Below are 9,094 nucleotides of genomic sequence, written 5' to 3' on the forward strand. Positions count from 1 at the left end.
AGAACAAGGAACAAAGCCAAGCAGAAAAGAACAGAGCTATATTTTCTCTGTCCAAAGGACTCTTTATCATTTTATACTTCATGGGAGGGTTAAGATTTGTCTGCTCAATGCTTTTTACTGTCCTGAAAAACAAGGACGTTTCTTTCAGGACTTCACGACTTGCAACTGGTGGTAAGGCTGACATTTCTGGAGTGCGTATTTGTGCATATGCAAAGCTCTTCTCTCCTCAATCTTTGGAAGGATAATTTCGAATGGACACCCTTCCTCTAGCTTAGTGGCCCCCAACCTTTTGGGCACCAGGGACCGGTTCCGTGGAGAGAGGTTTTTCCATGGACCGGAGAGTGCGTGGTTTTGTGTGCTGCCTTCATCCCAATGATGGGGCTTTGCTTGTTTGTGTGGACTGGTTGCTGGCATGCCGCGGCCCGGTACCGGTCCAGGGACTGGGGGTTGAGGACCCCTGCTGTAGCCAGTCCAACTCCTTTTGGCTTTGACTTGGCACTCCGAACAGAGTGAAATCTGAGGGAATCTTTGTTTCATCTTTCCATAGAGTTTGGTTTGACTGCCATTTGTTTTGGGGGCCATCATTGGTGCTTGGGTCTTTGGTTTTATCATTTTTTTCATTCATTGTTCTGTCTGCTTTTATTTGGGAATTTAACAGCTGCAGTGATTCACTTAACGACTATGGCAAGAAAAGGTCATAAAAGGGGGCAAAACTCCCTTAACAAATTTCTCACTTAGCAACATAAACTTGGGGCTCAAATGGGGTGGTAAGTTGAGGACTACCTGTATTTTGTCTTGAGTGGCCCTGGGGAGATGTTTGTCTCTGCCCCATTTGGGCTGAGTAACGATCTTGTGCTCATTATTTTTAAGGGAAAAAAAAACCATGTTCCATGACAGCCACTTGCATTTGTAATATACAGTATCAACGATACCAAGATTGGATAAAAACAAGGACCAACAATGAGGTCTGTCACACCAGGAGTGCTTCCCCCCCCCCTTTGACTGTATAATCTCAATAGTGAGCAGCTTGGTAGATTCTCAGATGTACTATTTCTTTGGTGTCCTTTGCAAATAGCTGGGTGGTCCCTATAATCTCGGAATGCAAGACATAACACTGACAATGGAGCGATGTATTTTCAAGGACACACTTTTCCCAACGGTAACATAATGCTGGACTGTCAGAAAAGCTGAATGAAACAAAATCAATGCCTTTCAATGGTGGGGCTGGAGACAAAGGTTGGGAAGACCTTGGCCTTCAAGAGGAAGAAATCCTTCAGTGCTGGATGGTGAAAAACCACTGAAAGCGTGGGCAACGAAGCTAACGCGTAACTATTCTGCAGACATAATGCAAAGTCAAGAGTCATTGTAGAAGGCTGAGACTTGGAACAACAGAAGGGAGTTGTTCAAAAGACCATCAGAAAGCAGGATGGCCAAACGCTCCCACTGGTGATGGAGGCAGAAGTTTGCAAGTATTCAAAGAGGCAGTTATTAAAAAAAAACCAGTCTGACTGATGCAATGTCTGTAAAGCCACAAATAATTAGAAGAGATTGAACTGTAACCATGTGCTTCTGCATTAGCAAGAATATGAATACCACTGTTGAGTCAAGTTTCCTTTCTAATATTTGGGTGATGCCTCCTTGGTGCATTAGTAATATTACTTCCAGTGGAAAGGGGGGAAAAAAGTGATGGCAAAATGACATATTAATCCCGGCAGAGACTGCAGCTAACGAAGCTATGCTACCAAGGTGATTGCAGAATCCATTCCAAGTCATACTGGAGTAGGCCTTCCTGGGTGAATATTTAAGATGTGACAGTTGTTTTACTGTTTCGCTAAATTGGGTTTGATTATTTGTTCATCCTCCTTGCCAAGGATCAGTCTGAATCTAGGAAGTGATTCAGAGAGCAGGAAATATAATATTGATTTCTTTTAAAAGTCTAATCTTCCTTCCAGCTCATAAAGGCATTCTTGGGGCAGTTTGCAAGCAATTGGAAAGAAGGCTGAGTAAGGCATAAAACCATGAGCCCAAAGCCCCCTTTAGGACCAAGCTCCTATTAAAATAAACAGTATTTTTTTTTTAAAAAAAGAGCACATTAGTATCATCACTCAGATCTCTTTTTTTTCATACAAAATCAAACTGGCCAGAAAGTTTTTATCAACAGTTTGGGTGGGGGGAATAACAAGCGATTGTTTAATATCCCAGCCTGGCTTACTTGCTTTCTGATTGGTGCCCAATATTAGACTTATTGAGCAGTTGCTCTAAGATGGCATAGTCATTTGGGCCCTCATTTTCAGAAATATATTCTCTAAAGGAGGATATTCTTTATGCTATCACCGAGAAGTTCCTGTTGCTAGCATATGTTCACTTAACTTTAGCTAGCAGAGATACCACCTATACGAGGTTTCATCCAAACTCATGCAAGGAGAATAAAACAAAGAAGAGTCTCAACTACAGTACAAAGAAATGTTTTTGCATAGTTACAAGAGCTGTGCGCTCATTGAAAATTATTTGTGCATGTGCTTTGAATCATACATAAGCAGCACTGCTCTCTGACCATTAAAGCATCCACTCCTTCAGGCCTCTGTGCCAGGATGGCAAGTGATACAGATGCTTTAAGGAATCAAACTTATTAAAGTTAATGCTGTGCTGTATTTTCATGATGGACAGGTGGCCTTCTATGAGTTTTTTGACGTGCTTCGGGATTCATATTCAAGCTTGTCCATCCCTAATGTTTACACAGATCACAGTTTCCCAACCTTGGCATCTTTAAGACGTGTGGACTTCAACTCCCAGAATTCCCCAGCCAGCATGAAAGGTTGTTAGTCGAGAACAACCATACAACCACTACGTCAGCCTGCCACTTTGGGGATCAATAAAGATGCTGTCCAATTGCCAGTGCTGAAGCAAATTTTAACCTCGACGCAAGTCAGCTCTGATCCCAGATAGCAATAGCAATAGCACTTAGACTTATATACCACTTTACAGCCCTCTCTAAGCGGTTTACAGAGTCAGTATATTTGCCCCCCAACAATCTGGGCCTTCATTTTACCAACCTGGGAAGGATGGAAGACTGAATCAACCTTGAGCCCCATCAGGATCAAACTGCTGGCAGTAGGCAGAGTCAGCCTGCAATACTGCATTCTAACCACTGGGAAAGAAGGAAGGAAGGAAGATAGCAATAGCGCTTAGATTATATACCGCTTCATAGTCCTTTACAGCCCTCTCTAAGTGGTTTATAGAGTCAGCGTATTGTCCCCAACAATCTGGGTCCTCATTTTACCAACCTCAGAAGGATGGAAGGCAGAGTCAACCTTGAGCTGGTCAGGATCGAACTGCTGGCAGTGGGCAGAGTCCGTCTGCAATATTGCATTCTAACCACTGCGCCACTATGGGAGGGAAGGAAGGAAGGATAGCAATAACACTTAGACTTATATACCGCTTCACAGTGTTTTACAGCCTTCTATAAATGGTTTACAGAGTCAGCCTATTGCCCCCAACAATCTGGGTCCTCATTTTACTGACCTCGGAAGGATGGAAGGCTGAGTCTACCTTGAGCCAGTCAGGATCGAACTGCCAAACTGCTGGCAGCCAGCAGAAGTAGCTTGCAGTACCGCATTCTAATCTCTGCGCCACCACGGCTCAGATATGGAAGGCAGGACTACATAAGGGTCTTCTCAGTGGTGGGCCTTTCTTTATGGTGCATCATTCCCCCCCAGGTATGGTTGGCCCCCACTCTGTTGTTTTTTCAAAAGGCCCTAAAAATATAGAGGGCCTGGGAACCACAAATGGAGATGGAGCGGATCCAGTGACTGATTTGATTGTGTTGTTTTTGCGATGAGTGGTGGGATGCACTTTTTTTAAAAAATGGTTTTATTATATGGTGGATCTTTTAAATTTTTAAAATGTTGTTAAGCTGCCCAGAGTCACCAGTGTGCGAGTTAGGCAGCGAGTTAAATTTGTTTAATAAATAAATAATAAATATGCTGGAGAAAGCAAAGAAGCAGCTTTTTTAGTCCCAAAGGAGCTTTTTTCAAGCGGCAACTGGACTTCGTTTGTTTTTCCTTGAAGAAGTTTCGCTTCTCATCCAAGAGGCTTCTTCGGTTCTAAAGAAGAGAACCGAAGAAGCTTCGTGGATGAGAAGTGAAACATCTTCAAGAAACAAAAATCAAGAAAGTCTAGTTGCCTTTTGGAAAAAGGACCTTTGGGACAACCATGACCTAAATAACAGAATAACGGAGTTGGAAGGGACCTTGGAGGTCATCTAGTCCACCACCACCACCCCGCTCAGGCTGGAAACTTTATACTATTTCAGATAAATGGTTGTCCAATCTCTTCTTAAAAGCCTTCGGCGATGGAGCACCCACAACTTCTGGAGGCAGGTTGTTCTCACTGCCAGGAAATTTCTCCTTAGTTCTAAGTTGCTTCTCTCCTTGATTATTTTCCATCCATTCCTTCTTGTTTTGGAGAATAGGTTGACCCCCTTCTTCTTTGTGGCAGCTCCTCAGATATAGGAACACGGCTGTTACATCCTCCCTGGTCCTTCTTTTCATTAAATTAGATGAGTGAGGATCTCCATAGACAAAGAGCTTTTTTGTATTGCATTAATCCATCTCTGTACAGATTGCAGAGATCAATCTATGTATGGATCCATGATCGGGCAGATAAGGGAGAGGTTTCTTCTGGTCAAACCCAAAAAAATTAAAGACTGCAAATCCTTCACAATTTCCCATTGGGTGCCACCACTGTTGAATTTCTCCTTAACAAGAAGCATCCCCATCAGTGCTACCTGCTCATGCTGAGGCTTTCGTTATTATCTGGCTGAGATCAATGAGCATTTGACTCTTAATGTCTCCAGTGGCAATCATTCCAGCTGTTCATTATCTAGCTGCAGCGGAGAGCAGTATGAAAGAATCACTATTTGAGTCTCTCCCTCCTCTTCCACCGTTTTTTTTCCTTTGTTCTCCTTTCGTAGCAGATAAATAAAAGCAGAAATGCAAAAGTGCAAAAGAAACCCAAAGAGATGTGATGAACTGCTGGAATGGGGAACTGAGGAGTTGACCTCCAAGGAATGTCTTTCCCAACCCATCACAGTAACAAGGAAGGAGGAAGACAGTCAGCACCTGATGCCTGTCCATAATTCTGAATTATGCTGATGTTATAATCCAGACTGGATCACACCGAGATGTTTAAGTTAAACAACTGCGAATTGCAACATTCAGGAGTCTTGTAACAAGGGCTGATCCATTCAGGCAAATCAAAATGAAACACTTAAGGATAACCTAAAATCCCTTTTTCTTTCCTTTGGTACAACTTCCCTCCTTCCCTCCCTCCCTTTCATGTTATTCCTTCCTCCCTCCCTCCCTTCCATCATTCCTTCCTTCCTCCCTTCCATCACTCTTCCCTCCCTCCCTCCCTCCCGCCCTCCCTCCTTCCTTTCTTCTTCTCTCCCTCTTCGGTCATCCTTCCTTCCTTCCTTCCTTCCTTCCTTCCTTCCTTCCTTCCTTCCTTCCTTTCCTCCCTCCCTCCCTTTTTTCATAACTGACAATTTCACAGTAGCTTTCTGCATTTGGTACTTTTAAATATTCCATCTCCTTATCGACTACGTATTAATTAAACACCTAGAGGGTCTTGTGACCTCACTTAAAACTTGAAGCTCCGAAAAGCCTCAATTATAACCTGTTTAATCTCTTAACACCTTCCAAGAGGACAATTTTATGTCTCCTGCACCTGCTGATTAGGAAATTGGTTCTGCTCCACAGGTTGAGGGAGGAGGCTATTCAACAGGACAAGGCTACTGCTTAAGACCAACCAGATCCAGGGATTTCTCATCCTGGTTTTGAATACTGATGATCTTCCTTCCGGCACAAAATTATTGGAAAAGTCTTAGAGGCTGCAGTACCAAATTACTTGTGCTGAAGAGTAAGCCCTGTTGATCCCAATGGGACAGACTTTGGAGTAAACATCCATAAGGACATATGTTTACGTCCATCACACAAACATACAGTACAGACAACACAGGTTGGAAACATCTCAAAGGCTGCAAGACTGTCATAAATATGTAAAAACAGCTACCCCAACCTAGTACAGGCAGTCCTCAACTTACAACAGTTCATTTAGTGGCTGTTGAAAGTTACAGTGGCACTGAAAAAGTGACTTATGATCACCTTTCACACTTAGAACAGTTGCAGCATCCCCGTGATCACATAAATGAGTCATGTTTATGACTGTTGCAGCATTTCGGGGTCACATGTTCCCCTAATTTCTGACAAGCCAAGTTAAGGAACGAGCCCTTGACTTAACAAATATGTTGGTAACTTAACAGCTGCAGTGATTCATTTAACAGCTGTGGCCAGAAAGGCTGTAAAATGGGGCAAACCTCACTTAACAACTGTCGCGCTTAGCAACAGAAGGGCTCAATTTTAAGTCAAGGGCTATCTGTGAACTCTGGATGTGAGGACTTCAGCTTCCGTAATGCTCAGCCAGGCTGTCCAACCTAACTTGAGAGGATCAGGTTGAAGAGGGGGAGAAAACTTTGCCCAGGATTGTTAACCTCCCACAAGAGGGAACAGACCAACATTTCCCTCTAAGCCACTTTTTCCATTCTTGAAAACCAAGATAAAGTCCCATCCTTGGCTCCTCCCTGTGGCAAGACCATTTAAATAAAGACAGGCATTTCCTATGTGTGAAGGAGGTTGCAAACAGAGTTTGCCTCAACCCACCAAGACTTTGCAATTGCATCAAAGTTGGCCGAGCATGTAGCAAACATACCCAGCCCGTTTGGCAGTCATCTCTTGACAGTTCCAGGAAAATGTGGAATATTTACAGAATATGTCAAGAGAGCCTCTTGGTGATCCCTGTCACAACAACTTGACCGTGTCTACTTTAAAAATCGAGTTCTTGCAAAAACAACAACAACAACAACAACAAAAGTCTTTTAAGTGCAGGCTACTGGAAAGAAATGGAGAAAAAGAAAAAAGCCCAAACTGGTAGGGTTTGTGAGATCACAATTCCCAAATGTTTTTTTGTATGCTATAGGGAAATCTCGGCAGAACTGAGAAAAATCTTCTTGCTGAGTTGGAAGGAAGAAGCCACCAGCCCCTGATTTCAGAGTTTCCTATTAATAAGAGAATAAAACGAGATATTGTCGAGAGTTAGGTTTCTCTGATGAGCTGTCTTGAGTTTCACTTTTGTTCAGGTGGGAAGGCCTGTCACGGTTCCGATAGATGAGACCAGTAAAAGCAGAACTCCAAGGCAAGAGGTTTCCTTCAAGAACATATTTATTGGCTACAAAGTAATCAGCACGATCAAAAGTGAAGCCAAGACTAACGTTCCCTCCCAAAGGTTACAAGGTTATAAAGTTGAATTTCCCACCCCAGTAATATGTCCTAAATCACATTCCCCAATAAACTACTTTGGCAGGCTTTCTAACAAAAGCCTCAGCCCGCCAAAACTCAGGCAACAATGACCTTGGTTCCCACAGGACAATGTATTGTTTTGTCTAAACTTAAAAGCACACATCCCCCCCCCAACACTGTGGCAACCAAAAGCAAAGGGAAAATGGCTTCAGCTCAATTCATTGCAGCATTGACAAGGCCATTCTATGGCTGTTCAATCTGAATATGTAAAAGTGGAACATCTACTCGGAGGAAAACAAACAATGGAAGCTCAACTTAAAAGTACCTGGAAATCTCTATCTGAACGTTGAGCAAGAGTTTTGTTTTGTTTTTTGAAATGGGCTGGAGGAAAGCAGAGACATACCCCCTAAATCAAGGATCCCCAACCTTGACAACTTGTGGACCTGACCTGTGGACGTCAATTCCTAGGAGTTGGTTGGCTGAGGAATTCTGGGAGTTGAAGTCCACAAGTTGTAAATTGCCAAGACTGGAGATCCCAAATCCCAATTAGGAGCCACATTCAAAACCCCAATACGCAGGGAAGATTTAAAGACACTAGCCAAGGGGTAGGCAACCTTGGCTCTTTTATGACTTGTGGACTTCAACTCCCAGAATTCCTGAGCCAGCCATGCTGAGGGGAAAGGGAGAGGTTTCCAAGCTGAGCCGTGCTGGCTCAGGAATTCTGGGAGTTGAAGTCCACGAATCATAAAAGAGCCAAGGTTGCCTACCCCTGGGTTAGACCCTTCCTCCCCTTTCTGTTTTGATGAAAGGCATTAAAGGCGTTTATGAACACATTTGGCCTCTTTAATGGTGTTCTGCAGCTCCACCATTGGTTTAAAGAGGCTTGGACAACAATATAGGCCTTGTATAGGTGGAGCTTCAGATGTTCTATCTAGCAAGAAGTGTAAGCAAAGTTATTTAAGAACGCTGAAAGATCTAAAGAACAGCTATGGGGTGTCTCTAAAGTTACTGGGTAAAGGAAACAGCCTGGAAGAGAATGAAAAATACTCTTAGAAAGTTGGAAAAGGAGGGCAATTCGGAGGCCGGGATTGTTATTTTACAAAAGGAATTTAAGGAAATGCTTCTCCAGCTTGAAAACAGCCCATCGGTTTGTAGCAGAAATTGCGTGCTCTAAAACAGGAACACTTTTTTTAATCTTTTCCAGATCTTTGGAAAGCAAAAATTTCTAGAGATGGAAAATTTCTAGGCCAAGCTATCCTTCTGTCCTTATTTTCAGCGGCAGGGAATTGTCTTCCTTAGAAGTTCTGGGATGCCAACACGTTGACTGTCCGCACAAATCATTTATAGTTTTTTTTTTAAAGTGTCATTTTCAGCACCACAGCTGTTATTCTTGAACACACTGACAGTAATATTTAATTTAGCCAGCTTTGTCATAAGCAAAGACTTTTTATCTGTTTATGTTTGGGTGTCTGCCTACATAGACAATTTATTTATAAAATAGTTCCAAGGCAATTCCATTCAAGCCAACAAAGTTATGTAAAATAACTTTTGCTCAAACCGATCAGTACAAATTCGTGAGTAGGTGGACATAAATCTTAGTGAGAGTCTTTTTTTAAAAAGGGGGGGAGGGGAATAACGTAATTGTGACATTAAAATGTTGAATGTCTCTCAACATTGTTTAGTGTTTTACCATTTCGGACCCAATTGTATTTCTCCAAATGGTCTTAAGTGGCTTCATG

This window comes from Protobothrops mucrosquamatus, unplaced genomic scaffold (assembly GCF_001527695.2).
Source record: "Protobothrops mucrosquamatus isolate PMUCROS unplaced genomic scaffold, P.Mucros_1.0 scaffold1325, whole genome shotgun sequence".
NCBI classification, from domain to species: Eukaryota; Metazoa; Chordata; class Lepidosauria; order Squamata; family Viperidae; genus Protobothrops; species Protobothrops mucrosquamatus.